The following is a 13,908-nucleotide window of genomic DNA, read 5'->3' as shown; positions in this document are numbered from 1 at the left end:
GGGTCACTGCACCTCTCCCTCTCCTCCCACCTCCAAGCAGTCTTTCCAAGCTTTTTTCCTTCCCCTGACTATTCCTAAAGGGTCCCTGAGGATGACACCTGGAAGTACCTAAGTCCTCTTCTCCAAGATAGTCTCCCCGCTGGCCTCCATGACCCCAGGATTTTCCTACTAGCCTTCATATCCAGCTGCAAGACAATAACTCCCTTAGCAAGCTTATGATAATGTCTACATACCCTGTAGACGTAATGACCACTAATTGTCTCCTTCTTCAAATCCAAACACCTAAGCAAGATTTTTCTGTTTCAAATTTCCTGTCTTTTTCCTTCCCCCCATTCCCCACACCTTATTGTCCTTGGGTCCTTCCATGCCCCACTGGGATGAGTCCAACCAATGTTCTATCAACTTGTTCGTTTGTATTATCTACCGCCCTTATCTGAACTGCCCTATTTCCTCTCTGTTGAAAATGAACAAATACTATGAAGTTATCTGGCTTATGTTGTCAGTAGTGTCTGACTCTGGGACCCCATTAGGGTTTTCTTGGCAGAGATACTGGAGCGGTTTACCATTTCCTTCTCCAGCTCATTTGACAGATGAGGAAACTGAAGCTAACAAGGTGAAGTGACTCTCCTAGGGTCACACAACTAGGAAGTATCTGAAGTCAGATGTGACTTCAGGAAGATGAGCCTTTCAGACTTCAGGTTCAGCACTCTATCCGCTGCGCCACCACCTACCTGCCCCTCCTTGCACTCTACAATCCCCCAGTAGTGGCCTTATTGCTTTTCCTAACATAGCAATATTCCATATCCCGGGTTACTGTCTTTTCATCAGCAGTCCCCATGTTTGGAACTCTCTGCCTCCACATTCCTTCCTCCTGTACTGCCTAGCTTCCTTCATAACTCAGCTCAGACTTCACCTTCTGTAAGAAGCCTTTCCCAATCCCCTCCACCAGTACAGTCTTCCTTCTGACATTCCCTTCAGTATATCCTGTGCTCGCATGTCGTCTCCCCCATTAGTCGGAAAGCTCCTTGAGGGAAGGGACCATACTCGTCTTTCTTTATACCCCAAGTCCTTAGCCCAATGCCTGGCACATAGCAGGCACTTAATAAATGTTGCTTGCTTGATTAATTGTTGATGACTTGCTTTAAAGTTTGCAAAGCGCTTTCCTGTGACATAGGTGAAAGCGTTATTCTGATTTTGTAGATGAACAGAATGAAAGAGTCTTGCCTGGGGTCACCCAGCTGGGAACGGGTGTCAGAGTCAGACCAGCCCAGCTCTTCCAAGACCGGGTATCTTTCAGCTATTACTTTCCCCCTGCCCCCTACCACCACCCTAGCTCCTTGACAGAAACACAAGCCTTCTGTTTCTTCAAAACTATCATCAAAAATTCACCTCCTGCAGTAACCTTGGCTGGATCTGCATATACCATTCCTGTGCTTATTTATACAACCCAGTCATGTTGGGTCTAAAGTGCCACTTGACTGGAGAAAAGCAAACTGGGGCCAGAGTCAGGAGGCTCTCCCTCTGCCTCAGCATTTGAATTATTGTACAATTCACCTTAGGCAAGCTATTTTCCTTCTCTTGGCCTCAGTTTCCTTATTTGTCTTTTTTTTAAAACCCTTACCTTCCGTCTTAGAATCGATACTGTGTTTTGGCTCCAAGGTAGAAGAGTGGTAAGGGCTAGGCAATGGGGGTCAAGTGACTTGCCCAGGGTCACACAGCTGGGAAGTGTCTGAGCTCAAATTTGAACCTAGGACCTCCCATCTCTAGGCCTGGTTCTCAATCCACTGAGCTACCCAGCTGCCCCCTCAGTTTCCTTATTTGTCACAAGTCCCAACCTTCTCGCATCTTCCTTGTATCTGGGGCAATGGTTATTTTGCATTCTTTGAATGCTAATCTCTTTTGTGTTCCACAGCAAAAAGATAATTCTAAAAATATTGATATGAAAAAGATGGGAGAAGGTTGGAGTCATTACAGGAATTCTGCAATTTCCTGGAGGCAATCTATCCTACCTTGCTCCTGGGTAATTCTAAGCTCAACCAGTTCTTTTATATTATTTTTCCCAGATATACTCTCTGATGACCAAGAACCACAGATCATGGGTCATAGCCTGGAGAAGGGATTGTCTTCATCCACTTGGTTTTTCCTGTGTGGATGTTCAGGCTTGACTCTCTGGAGTTAATTATGGATCTCTTCTAGAAGATTCTGCAATGTCCTGGGGAAAGGTCTGTGTTCTTTTTGCTGGTCTTTTCTAAAGCTTTCAGATTGTGAGTTCCTTGAGGGCAACTGCTGTATCTTTTCCTTCCACCTTTTTTCTGTTCTCTCTAACTTGGCTGGGTCATTCAGTATGCTGGGATTACCAAGAGCCTGGGAGTCAGGACATCTAACTTGGAATCTTGGCTATGCCACCACTGTTATTCACTGTAAGGTTTAGTTCAAGTCATTTTCCCCTTTCTGAAACTCAGTTTCCTCCTCTATAAAAATAAACAGGAGTTGGAATGGAGGATTTCTTAGTGAAGGTCTCGAAACTTTCTGGTAGTTTTAATGTCCTAAGACTCCATGATTCTAGAAACTTTTGTTTAGAAACAGAATTCCTTATTGACTTCCCCCCCCCCCAGTTTATACATCAGCCACACATTCCAGGTCAGCCTGGGGGTCCCTCTGATCCTGTCCCTAAAGGGTACGACAAAGTACATTGGGTAAGGCTGAGGCTGTCCCTTCCTTCCTTCCTATATCATCTCAAAAGCTGGGGGAATATGGGAGAAGCTAGGTGGCTTAATAGGTTGAGAGCCAGGCCTAGAGATCAGAAGTCTTGGGTTCAAATATAGCTCCAGACATTTCCTTGCTATATGACCTTAGGCAAGTCACAGCCCCCATTGTAATCTAGCCTTTACTACTCTTCTGACTTGGAACCTATACACAGAATTGATTCTAAGATAAATGTAAGGATTAAAAAATGGGGGGATATTTCTGAATACTCTGAGGTATTGTCAGCCAGAATGAGCTAAAGCTTTCTTGAATCAATTTATTTTATTTTCAACCAGAGTCTACTATCTGTATGATGCATTCCATCTATTTTCTCCTTCCACGAAATAGAACTTAAAAAATTTTATCCTAAAATTCTCTTTCAAGATTGTTGGGGAACCCTTTATCCCCACTATTTTGAGATAAACAAGTCTATGTTCACCCATTAGAGGCAGCTAGATAACATAATGGAGACTCTGGGTCTGAAGTCAGGAAGATCTAAGTTCAAATCCACCCTCATATTTACAAACCATGTGACCCTGTGGCAATCACTTAACTTCTGTTTGCCTCAGTTTCTTCATCTGTAAAATGGGAGTTATGTGAGTCAAATGGGAATGTTGTAAAATGCTTAGCACAAGAGCTGACACAGAAGCAAGTACATTATAAATGCTTCTTTCCTTCCTTCCTATTCATACCTTTGTTCAGTTGTTTCATTCTTCATGACCCTGTTTAGAGTTCTCTTGGCAAAGATACTGGAATGGTTTGCTATTTTACAGATGAGGAAACTGAAACCACCAGGGTTAAGACACTTATCCAGGGTCACACTGCTAGTAAGTGGATTTGAAGTCAGAAAGATGAGTCTTCTTAACTCCACGTCCAGTGCTTTATCCACTATGCCTATTCATATCTGTCTTGATATTATAGACTTAAGTCCTAATTCCTCTCAGGTTTCATATTTTCAGGTTAAAGAGTTTTGGAATTTTTTAGTCTTTATTCCTGATACAAAGTAAGAGCTTAATAAATATCTCTGTCTGTCTGTCTATCTGTCTAGTTAGAGACTAAAAGATCATAAACTTAGAAATGGAAAGATCTTAGAACTCATTTAGTCTAATCCTTCATTCTATAGATTATGAAAATGATATCCAAAGAGGTTAAATTACTTGCCCAAGGGCACGTAGCAATTGACAAAGCTAGGATTCAAAGCCATATTCTTTGTATATTAATTTAGTGTTCTTTCAACTAAATCAGAAGATTTAGAGTTAGAAGGGGAACTTTGAGATCTAAGCTAATGTGTTCATTATATGGGTAAAGAAAATGAGACCCCAAAAAAGAAGAGACTTGCAGAAGGTCATATAGTTAATAAGCAGTGGGAGCATAATTTGAATCCAAAACTGTTGACCCTAAATCCAGTGCTCTGTCTACTAGGCTAGGCTCCTACTTTATGTAAGTTGCCCTCCTCCTGCTCTGACCTGCATTTCCAGAAGGGCAACACTCAAATAGACCCACACATGATTCAGACTTATTGTCAGCTGGTTAAGAGTATCATTTTACATGATTTGATCCACTAACCATCTGGGGATACTCTTCAGAGTCCTATGTTGGATTTGGTCTCTATCTCCCATTCTTACCTCTCATTCTCTCAATGCTTCCCACTCCATCTATGACTCAACTTGGACTGGAAACCTTTATTTTTATTTTAATCAAAGGTTAAAAATTTCAAGCTTTAAAAAATGAGATGACATCACTTTGGCCACAGCCAAGAAGATGCAAAACGTTGGTCTCCCAAGTGGGGTCTCCTTATAAGGATGTGTTCAGAAATAAGAGCCCCGGGGAACAAATCAAAACCACACACTGAGGAGGGGAGAATAAGCTGGCTAGAGATTTATATGACAAAAACTGTTGAGGAAGACTGGTTTGATGAATATGGGGGAGGGGAAAAAGGAGGGTTTGGCAAGATGGAAATGGGGACAATGTTGAGGAAAGACATGGAACCTAAGTGGGGAGAAGAGAGTATTTTGAGGCGAAGCAGGAGAATTATTTGCTCCAGAAACATGTTATTGTTGTTCAGTCATTTTTAGTCATGTCTGATTGTTTGTGACTCCAGCCGAGGCTTTCTTGGCAGAGATATTGGAGTGATTTGCAGTTTCCCTCTCAAGCTCGTTTTACAGATGAGGAAACTGGCTAACAGTGGTAAATGACTTGTCCAAGGTCACACAGCTAGTAAATATTGAAGTCAGATGTGAACTTAGGAAGTTCAAGTATTCCTGACTCTAAGCCTGGCCCTCTATCTACTGTGCAGCCTAAGTGAATGAATCCATCCCAAATAACATTGACTCCCTCTGTCTCTTTTATAAGTGATCTCCTCTAGCACATATCTAAACCACCCATAAAAAGAAAATCAGAATCACTGAAGTCAAACCTTGAGGAGACTTTAGTTAGAGATCATCAAATCCAACCCTATTTTTGACAGATAAGGAAACTGAGACCCTCTGAGGGTAGGTGATTTTCCTTTGGTCAGTAAGTAGTAGACTCAGAATTTGAACCTAGGTCTTCTTCTTCTTCTTCTTCTTCTTCTTCTTTTTTTAAACTCTTACCTTCTGTCTTGGAGTCAATACTGTGTATTGACTCCAAGGCAGAAGAGTGGTAAGGGTAGGCAATGGGGGTCAAGCGACTTGCCCAGGGTCACACAGCTGGGAAGTGTCTGAGGCCAGATTTGAACCTAGGACCTCCCATCTCTAGGCCTGGCTCTCAATCCACTGAGCTGCCCCTTGAACCTAGGTCTTCTGAAGGACCAGGTCTAGCACTACTCTACTCCATCACATTGGCCTCCCCCATAAATGAGAGAGTTGGGCTAGGTGGCCTCCGAGGTGCCCTCTAGATGTAAAACTGTGAAACTCTGAACCTTTGAAGCCTTTTAGTTCTTAGTTGTATGTTTTCCTATACATTGATTAATTGTGACTAGTGATTTCCTCTTCCCAATTAGAGTGTCAAATACCTATAGGAAAGGAATTATGTTTACTACTCAATCCCACTCAATAAAAATTTGCACCCAGCAGACATATAACTAGACATTTTCATCAAATGGGGCAAAATGAGTTAGATATGAAGGAATGAGAGAAGGGACTTAGTCCTTATTAGAATTGGGAGGCAGGGAGAGAAGGAGGTGACATGGAGGGGTAATTGTGACATAATTGTCATAAACAAATGAGTACAGAGTGAGGACCATGAAGAAGGTTCAGGGATGGGTGTTGCTTTAGAGATAAAGTGTCTCTCACCGGACATGAGATCTCTGGGAAAAAGCTCAATTTACCCAGTGCTAGGTTTGGTTCTTCCTGAAGTGGTAAATTGCCTAGAAGAGTTGCCTCTGGCTTGTAGACAAAGTAGGTGGTTGGTTGTCTAGATTATATATTTGAGGAGTCCTGGGAAGGTTCTGTAGCCCAAAATATCTATTCCCCAACTAGATTGTCATTGATGCCTGAAATTCTACTATTCCTTTAGAATAAGGATTTCCATCTCCCTAAAGGTCCTCTTCCAAAAATATTTTTATTGATATCTTTTGTTTTCACATCATTCTCATTTCTATATTGGTTATCATATCCTTCTTTCTCTCTTTCCTATCTAGCAAGTCATCCCTTTGTAACAAAGAGGAAAATAAAGCAAAATTAACCAACACAGCAACAATAGATAATCCCATCTTCCACACTCATAATCCCCTACACGTGCAAGGATAGAGGAACCTATGTTTTCTTATCCCTGAAGGTAGCTTTAAAAATACAAAGATTCTTCTTCTTTTTTTAATCTTTACCTTTCCTCTTAGAATCAATACAAAGTATTGGTTCCAAGAAAGAAGAACAGTAAGGGCTAGGCAATTGAGGTTAAGTGACTTGCCTATGATCACATAGCTAGGAAGTATCTGAGGTCATATTTGAACCCAGGACCTCCTGTATCTAGATACACAAATATTCTCAAATTCTTTTTCACAAAATGACTAATACAGAAAAATGTTTTATACTATTACTTGTAAAATCTCTATCAGAGTTCTTGCCATCTTAGGGAGTGGGAAGGAGAAAGAGGGTGAAAATTTGGCTCAAACTTAAAAAAAAGTGAAAAGTTTTTTATGTAATTGAGGGAAGAAATTATTTTTTTAATCTACCCTTTGTAGAGGTGAGAGATACAAAAGTGTTAGACATTACACGTTTTCAGACTTTTTCAATGTATTGATCTTTTGTGCTGACTTTTTTTCCTCTAAAAAATACGATGTTTTATATGGGATGACTTTCAGGGAAGGGGAGGAATACATGGGATATGATGTTGAGATAAAGAAACAGAAAATATCAATAAAAACTTATTTTAAAAAAAAACAGACATTTTCAAAGATCTGTAATGGAAAGATTTGAAATCAGTGGTTCCATTCTTGATGCTTATAAGTTCTTTGATTCTAGAGGCAAATCGCTTCATCTTCTTGAGCTTCAGTTTCTTTATCTGTATAATAGGAAGGAAAGGCAATTGGATTAAATGATGTCTAAGACCTCTGCCAACTCAAAATTCTACATCCTATACTTCCTAGCATGAGTGAAAATAAGGAAATGTTGTTTTCTCTCTGGAGATGGATGGAAAGGAGATGCTGAAAGGGGAGGTGGAAACTAGAAGACACTTCCAGCTTTGCCAACTTCCCAGCATTGCCAAGGCCTGGCCCTGCTCCTCATAAACCAGGCCTGGGGCTTGGAACACTCTGTCCCAGCTTAGGTGCCCAGGATGTGGGAGGCCAGAACAAAGAGGAGGGTTTGGCTCCAAAGCCAGCATTGGGCACATAGCAAAAAGCCTGCCCAAGTAAACCCAGAGATCTAACAGACAAGCCCCAGAAGTATATTTATTTAAGTGAAGCAAAAGCATTCCAAAGAGTGTCACTGGACCATGCGTCAGAGAGTAAGGAGTTATTCAGATCGCTGTTTAAAGGTTGTCTTGGTTAGAGACCCCCTTCCCCGATGAGTTTGCTCAGATTGATCGCTTTGGAGAGTGGCTGTTCTCGTGTTCTCTCTTGACTGGCTTTGCACACAAGGGATAACCACAGAGGGAGTGACCTGGAAGTGACCAGAAGGAATTCTTCTAAATCTTCCCACCTTTTCCAATTATTTTCCTGGTGGATGCCTGAAATTTCTCCATTATTGATTAATTCCTTTGGGTTAATCATTGCCTTCTCCCTATGGCCCTCTTCTAAACTGGAAATCCTCTTGGGAGGGTTCATGATACTTATTGCAAGCATCAATGACAAGCTATTGGGGGACAGATATTTGGGAGAATCAGGGCTTCTCCAGCTTTCCTCCCATGTGTCATGTAGACCTTAGGAATGGCTTCATACGGATCTGTGGCCAAAACCATTCAGTACTCAGGAGTCAGGCTTCTGGCAATCAGCCTTTTTGAGCTCAGCTTGGCGGATTGTCAGGGGATGGTTATAGGGTCAGAGATCTGGAGATGGAAAGGACTTCAGAGGCTATTTCATCCAACCCCTTCCTGGTAGAAATAGGGGAACTGGAGCTCGGTGACTTACCCTAGATCCCATGAGGGGTACTCAGTCTCCCAGGGGCCCCCAAACTCTGGACAGCTATAGCATTCCTATCTCCATAACAACTCCATGACAACCTTGCTCCCCAGTTAGACTGCAGTGGCCTTTGGTATAGAGACAGTGTCTGCCATTTCTTTATACCACGCTCAGTGATATAAAAAATAACAGCAACAATTAAAAAAACCCTTACCTTCTGCCTTAGCAACAACTCTAAAACAGAAGGCCAAGGGCTAGGCAAGCACGGCTAAGTGACTTGCCCAGGGTCACTCAGATGAAGCCAGATTTGAACCCAGGCCCTCCCACCCTCAGGTCTGGTACTCTATCCACTGTGCTACCTAGCTGCCCCTCAGTAAACCTTATACATGGTATTTTCACATACGTGCAGGGCATAGAAAAAAATTCCTAGTGACTAGAACATGAGATTTGGGGTTAGGAAGGCTGGAGTTTAAATCCTGCCTCCTCTGTGAGACTGATTCAGCCTCAGTTTTATCAGCTGTAAAATGGGAATAGTATCTAGTATCTACCTCCCACAGGTGCTAGGAGGGTCACAGGAGATCATAATGTAAAGCACTTTGTGAAGCTTCAAGTGCTACATAAATTCCAGCTGTCTTATAATATTTATTGCTAGAAGTCCTCCTGGCTGCCTCATTACGGGCAGGAAGGGATTCCAGAGTTTGGAAAGCTATGGTGGTCCAGCTTAAATTCTGGCAGGTGGGACTAAACTACAAAAGCTTTTAGCACTGACCCAGCTATCAAATGAGATGACACAGCACAGTAGAAAGATCATAAGCAGAAAGTTCTGGACTCTAAGGACCCAGGTTCAAATCCTGTCTTTGAAAGCTTTCCTTCCATTTTTTTTCCCCAGAGACTTACCCAGGGTCCCACAGCTAATACTTTTCTGAGGTGGGATTTGAACTCAGGTCTTCCTGACTCCAGGTCTGGTGCTCTATCCACCTAGCTCCCCCTGGTAAAAGACTATGGGCATGGAACTGTTGATAATGTCAGGGTTTTTTTTTTGTAATATGTTAGCTAAATGCTTTCTCTCTCTCTTTTTAATTATACAACCTAACTCTCAATCCAAAGACAAGCCATAGTTCTAAAGGATAAAACATGTTATTCACCTCCAGATAGAGAGCTGATGGACTCAGAGCAGATTGAAGCCTATTTTCTTCTTTGATTTCTTCCTCCTCTCTTCCTCCCTTCCTTCCTCCTTTCCTTTCTTGACATAGCTAATGAGAGAAAATTTGTTTTGTATGACTGTACATATTTGAAATGGGTTTTTTTTTCTTTCCTTCTCGACGAGTGGAAAGGGGCCGGGGGAGAGAATTCAGAACTAAAACTAAAATAAAATTTAATTTAAAAAATAAAATAAAAGATAGCTCTCTGGGAGAGGGAGAGGGAGGACTACACTGGGGAAAGTAGGTGATGCAAAGACAAAGGCTATCTACAAAAACTGAGAACAACAACAAATCCCTCCTCTATTTGTTAGTTGTATGATTTAGGGTAAGCCACCTAAAGTCCCTAAGCCCCAGTTTTCTCACCTGTAAAATAAAGTAGATGAATGTCATGGCCCCTATGTTCCTTTCCAATTCTAGATCTCTGATTCTATGATCTGGTGCCCATTCTCTGACTATCTACCTAGCTAAGCTCGGAACAGGTCCATTGCCAGAAGGTTGGCTACTGGGTAATGAATTATTTTCACATTTTTTTTTTCAAAAAAGCTTTTGGGTAATGAGGTGATATAGTGGATAGAATCCCAGGCCTGGATTCAGGAAGATTCATCTTCGTGAGTTCAATTCTGGCCTCAGACACTTATTAGCTGTGTGACCTTGGGCAGGTCACTCAGTCTGATGTGCCTCAATTACCTCATCTGCAAAATGAGCTGGAGAAGGAAGTGGCAAACCACCCAGGTACCACCTAACCGCCCCTCTAAATGAATACAAAACTTTGATATTAAGATCGTGCTAGGGGCAGTTAGGTGGTTCAGTAGATAGAGAGCCATACCTGGAGACTAGGAGGTTCTGGGTTCAAATATGACCTCCTAAGACACTTCCTGGCTGCATGACCTTGGGCAAATCACTTAACCCCAATTGCCTAGCCCTTATCGCTCTTCTGCCTTGGAACTGATCCTTGGTATTATTTCAAGAATTTTTTAAAAAATCATGCTAGAAAAAAATTAGACAAGAAACAGATCACATACACTTCACAGCCATGGGTAGAAGATTTATTCTTAACCAAACAAGATTTAGAGGCAATTACAAAAGATAAAATACTGATTATATAAACTGAAAAATGTCCACAAAGACAAAATGAAACTATCTAAGATAAGAAGGGAAGTCATCGGATGGGAAAAATCTTTATATCAAGTTTCTCTGATAAGGTTTGATGTTCAAGATACATACACATTCACAATATATAATGTTTTACATATACACATATTATATAAAATACATGTATATATAACTAATAGCCATTTCCCAATAGATAAATAATTGAAGGATATAAACAGTTCTCAAATGAATTGCAAAGTATTCACAACCATAAGAAAGAATGCTTCAAATCACTAATAATAGAAATGCAAATCAACACAACCCTGAGGTTTTACCTCATTCCCTGTAAATTGGCAAAAATGACCAAAAAAATGGCAAGAGTCAAATGACAGGGTTTGTAGAAGAATAGGCACACTAATACATCGTTGTTAGAACTGTAAAGTGGTAAACCATTTTGGAAAACAATTTGAAATTATGCAAATAAAGTAATTAAAATGTCTATACCCTTTGAACCAGAGACTCCATTATTGGGCTTGTGCCCCAAGGAAGCCATCAAAGAGAAAAAAAGTCCCCCCTATTCCAAAATATTCATAGCGGCACTTTTTTGTGAGAGCTAGGAATTAAGGGGGGAAAAAAGTAGATGCTTACCGATTGGAGAATGGCTAAACATGGTGGTACATGAATGTAGGGGAATACTACTGAGCTATAAGAAATGATGAATACAGAGAAGCATGAAAAAACTATATGACCTGGTACAGAGTGAAGTAAACAGAGTCAAGAAAATAATATGCACAAAAATGTAAATAACAATGATACACCAAAAAAATTAAAAGTAAATATTCCAGAACTATAAAGATTAAGCAGAGTTCGAATGAAGAGAGATGAGAAGATATCCCCCAACCTACCTCTTTGTGGAAGTGAGAGGTCCACAGATGTTATACATTGCACATATTTTTGTTATTTTTCAACATATCAATAAATAGTGTTGATTTTATTTTCCTTTAAGAAAAAATATTATCTGGGGACAGCTAGATGGCTCAGTAGATTGAGAGTCATCCCTGAAATCTGATGGACGTCAGTTTAAATGTGGCCTTGGACACCTTCTAGCTGTGTGACCCTGGGCAAGTCACTTAATCCCAGTTGCCTAGTCCTTAGTGCTCTTCTGCCTTAGAGCCTATACTTGTTATTTATTCTTAACCTTGTTTCCCTGGCCCTTGCCCTTCTGTCTTAGAGTTGGCACTTTGACAGAAAGTAAGGTTAAAAAAAAGTACATCTAAGTTAAGATATTACAAGGCGTAGGGAGGTGGCTCAGTGGATAGAGAGCCAGACCTGGAGCCAGAAGATCCCGGGTTCAAATAAGACCTCAAACACTTCCTAGCTGTGTCCCCCCTGGGCAAATCACTTATCCCCAGTTGCCTAGTCATTATTGCTCTTCTGCCTCGGAACCAATACTTAGCATTTATTCTACTACAGAAGATAAAATTTTTTTAATATGAAAAAGGATGATTTTTTAAAAATACCGTTATATGGGATGACTCTGGGAAGAAGAGGGTAAACTGTGTGACTTAACTCCACTTGCCTAGCCCTTACTGGTCTTCTACCTTGGAATCAATACTTAATATTTATTATAAGATGGAAGGTAAGGGTTTTAAAAAAGAGGGGAATAGGGGGACAGCTGGATAGCTCAGTGGATTGAGAGCCAGGCCTAGAGACGGGAAGTCCTAGGTTCAAATCCGGTCTCAGCCACTTCCCAGCTGTGTGACCCTGGGCAAGTCACTTGACCCCCATTGCCTACCCTTACCACTCTTCTGCCTTGGAGCCAATATGCAGTATTGACTCCAAGATGGAAGGTAAGGGTTTAAAAAAAAAAGAGGGGAATAACTATGATTTAAGAAACCAAAAATATCAATAAAGCACGTTTTAAAATATAATGAAAATTTAAAATATATGTTCCCTTTTAAAGTGATCAATGTTTCTTTTTTATATCAATTTGCTCAGTGGAAGTGTTTGTTAGCTTGTTCTAAACCAAAAGATCCCAAGAGAAAGTTTTGTTGGGTAAAACGTTTGTTTAATTGAAAAGTAGCCCTCTGTTTAAGTTTCTTCTAGCTTTTCCTTTTTCTTTTTTGGTTGAGGTGGGGGCTGGATCTGTAATTTGACCATTTTAAGGAGCTAGTTTCCTCAGATACAAATTAGCAATGAGTCTAACTTAGATTCTTAAGAAGTTGTCTGGGGCACAGAGAAGTTAAAATTTGCTTGAAATCACATAGTACTTATCAAAGGCAAAACTGGTGGGCTCCAAGACGCTGGCACTCGATCCATCTATCAATGAATAACTAAGCATTTATTTATTAAGCACCTGCTATTTGCTAGGAATAGTTCTTTTTACTCTGCCCCAAATCTGAGGATTACTTAGAGATGTTTAGGTCTCTTCTCCCAAAATGTTCATTTTATTTGTTTCTGACTTTAGGTTTCCCAAAAGGTGAGAGGAAGATAAAACGTCCCTTCCACTGTTACCATTGCAGCTGGTTCTCATTGATTTTGAATGATCCTCAGGACCACCTAGCTGCCCTGGGATGATTCTCTCTTAAAGCCTTTCCTAACTTGGCTCCTTCCTACCTTTCCAGTCTTCTTACACAAAGACACACTGGCTATCTCCTGACTTCTGGCATTTTCACTGGCCATCCTCTTTGCCAGAAATTTCCCTGCTCCCCTCCCTTGTTTCCGCCTCTTGGCTTCTCTAGATTCTTTCAAATCCCAGCTAAAACCCTTCCTTCTGCAAGTCTCTGTCAATCCCCATTAAGGCTAGTGAGTGCCTTTCCTCTAAAACCAGTTTCCATTTATTTGGTCCATAGCTTGTTTGTGCATAGTTGTTTGCATGTTGTCTCTCTCTTTAGACTGAGTTTCTTGGGAAATCAGCCTGTTTTTGTAGGTTTTTGTGGCTGTTGTTGTTTTTCTTTGTATCCCAAGCACCTAGCCCAGGACATGTTGTTCAGTTGTGTTTGACTGTTACCCTATGGACCATGGCTATCCATGGAGTTGTTTTTTTTTAAAGGATACTGGAAGTGGTTTGCCATTTCCTTCTCCAGTGGATCCTCTTATCAGGAAATCAGATGTTAAGTGACTTTTTCCAAGGTCACACAGCTATGAAGTGTCTGAGGTCAGATTTGAACTCAGAGCTTCCTGACTTCAGGCCCAGCATTCTATCCATTGAGCTACCAAGCAGCCATATATGTAATGTACTTAATAAATGCTTGTTGACTTGACATGATATTCTGCAGAGGGCTGTAAGTCTATTTTTGTATAGCCCATGAGCTAAGAATAGTTTTTGCATTT

Source organism: Gracilinanus agilis, chromosome 2 (assembly GCF_016433145.1).
Source record: "Gracilinanus agilis isolate LMUSP501 chromosome 2, AgileGrace, whole genome shotgun sequence".
In the NCBI taxonomy this organism is placed as follows: Eukaryota; Metazoa; Chordata; class Mammalia; order Didelphimorphia; family Didelphidae; genus Gracilinanus; species Gracilinanus agilis.
The sequence above is the reverse complement of the archived record's forward strand: the minus strand, read 5'-3'. Positions refer to the sequence as shown.